Source organism: Octodon degus, unplaced genomic scaffold (genome assembly GCF_000260255.1).
Source record: "Octodon degus isolate 3935 unplaced genomic scaffold, OctDeg1.0 scaffold00043, whole genome shotgun sequence".
Lineage (NCBI taxonomy): Eukaryota > Metazoa > Chordata > Mammalia > Rodentia > Octodontidae > Octodon > Octodon degus.
Window position 1 is genome coordinate 4,938,969 of NW_004524619.1, and position 2,548 is coordinate 4,941,516.

The 2,548-nt window shown below is 44.9% G+C and overlaps 1 protein-coding gene across 6 annotated transcripts in view; it reads right to left on the reverse strand.

Annotated features, from left to right (window-relative positions):
- Flnb (filamin B) overlaps positions 1 to 2,548 on the reverse strand; it is a 156,659-nt gene that overhangs the window by 115,177 nt on the left and 38,934 nt on the right. The gene's annotated exons all lie outside the window — the stretch shown is intronic.

Genomic DNA, 2,548 nt, shown 5'->3' on the forward strand with positions numbered 1-2,548 from the left:
GGAACCGGGGATTGAACTCAGATCCTTGCGTTTGCCAGTCAAGCGCTTATCCTACTGAGCCATCTTCCCGGCCCCAAATGGATCTCTTTTAGAGATTTCATTTCCTAAATTACCTCAACCAAGGCATTCTACACCATTTCAAATAGAAGCTAACACTCATCTGCTGAATTCATAAGGGTAAAATCAAAAGTGTGCAGGCTTGAAAAAAATGTCAAACAGTTACATATACAGTTCCAGGTTTTATACCAGTCTAGGATCCTATTTTAAGAACTCTAAATTGGGGGCTGGCTATAATTCAATAACTAGTTGGGCACACAATCTTAGCACGTGTGAGAAATTCATTCAAAAGAAAAAGTCAGGCATGGTGGTACATGCCTGTAATCCTAGTGCTCGGAAGCCTGAGGAAGGAGATCTCCGAGAGTTCAAGGGCAGCATGGGCTAAATAAATAAGCAAGTTCAAGGCCAGCCTGTACTATATAGTGAGACCCTGCTGAAAGAAAGAAAGAAAGAAAGAAAGAAAGAAAGAAAGAAAGAAAGAAAGAAAGAAAGAAAGACTAAAAATTTATTCAATCAACACATCTCCTGCAAGTGAACCAATCCTTGCACTAAGCATTCGCCAAGTCACCCCATACTTTCAAAAGCCTCAGGAGGCCAAAACCCATTATTACCCCGACTTCACAGAGTGGCAAACTGGGGCCCCGAAACTTGCCCAAGGCCTCGGTGCAGAGGTGAGGCTGGGATTAAACCACGTCTTTCATCAGTCTGTAGGCCTGGACACTCTCTTCCCAGAACCTTCCCACCTCCACACAAGCAGGGGGAACAAGGTTCAGGGTGAAGGTTCCAGACGACTAAGCACCCCAACCTTTACAGGGAAGGAGCCCTCCCTTGAAAACTTCTCCTCTGTGGCTTTCATTAGCTGGGGGATGAGTGGAACCCCAAACCCACAAAGCACACTTTCATTCCATACTTAAATACTCCAATCTTGGCCACCCGACTCTATTTTAATCAAGAGAAAACATAAAAAATAAAACAGCAACTTGGAACATGCGAGAGCTGCCTGTAACACGTGAGAACCGCCTGTCTGCTGGGAGGAGTAATTTTCTTAAGCCTGTGGGGTAATTAAAGATCCCAATTATAGTCCTAGCAAACAACCCCAGGAGGTTCTCAAAATTTTTTTTAATTAATTGATAGGGGGGTAGGGTGTGCTGGGACGGAGCCCACGGGCAACCTAGTACTTACTGAGCTATACCTCCAGCCTTTATCCTGAGTGAGGGCCACACTAACCTGTCCAGGCTGACCTTGTGACCCTCCTGGTTCAGCCTCCAGAGCAGCTGGGATGGCAAGCCTGTGCCTGAACACAGTTTAGTAGATTCTTCAAACACAGCATCCCACCCTGGTTGGGGGACATAGACATTTCTTACGGAAATCATGTAAAATAGGATTGTAGGGCCAGCCAGATAACTCAGCGGATTAAAGCACCTGCTTAGGCAGGCACAGGGACCGGGGTTCAATCCCCCTGCATGCCCTGTCGGCGACTGGGACTGAGAGTGGCAGCACGCACCTGTCATCCCAGCACTTGAGAGGCTGAAAACAAGGATCACTATGAGTCTGATCTTTGTAGTAAAACCCTTTAGACTCTGTACTAAATACATTAAGAAGTAAATAAATAAAATAAAATAGGATTGTAACACATCAAAATTTGGGAAGCTGTAAAAGACAATACTTAGCAGTATCAAACAATGGTAGTCAGTCACCCACTGGTGACTTTAAGTTACACATAATTAATTCATTACATAAGAAGCACGTGTTACCAGCTTCTTCTAATAATTGCAGGACATTATTTTGCCCAAAAAAAGTTTATCAGTGAGTGAAAATTATTGAGGAACAAGATAGCCAGGCAGTGTCAACGATTACTTACTAATTATAATTACAGATTACCTAATAATTACGCTAGAAAAAAAAAGGTACCATTTCAGAGAGCCAAAAGACTCCACTTGGATCAAGTAACTGCACTTAGCATTTTTAATAACAGGACAAATTGACATGATGAGCCTGCTTGGTACCCTCTGGGAAGTACCTGTGCCCTCTGGAAGGGAACCTGCCAAAAATATTTAACTCATTTCACCTCGAGGCCATAGACATCTAGGAGATGGCGCATTCCAGAGCCCTGCTACCCCAAGTGTGGCACAGCGTTGGCATTGCCTAGAAACCTGCCAGAAAAGGTGGTGCCACTCCCCCACCCCTGACCCCTGCTGTCCCATCCCCCCTCCTCCAGAATCTGAATGTATCCTGCCCAAGCCCAAGAGGAAGGGGAGACCTCCTCAGGCAAATGCCGGGAGTGCAGAAGCACCACAGTTAAATCAAATCCACCCAACGTCCTAGCCAGACGTAATGGGGCAAGCCTGTCATCCCCACCACTTGGGTGGCAATACCCCATCTCAAAATTAAAAAGGGCTGGGGATGCAGCTAAGTGGCAAAGGGCTTGCCAGGGATCCACAAGGCCCTTGATTTAAAAAAGCAAATATTAATAATAATAATAATAAATTAA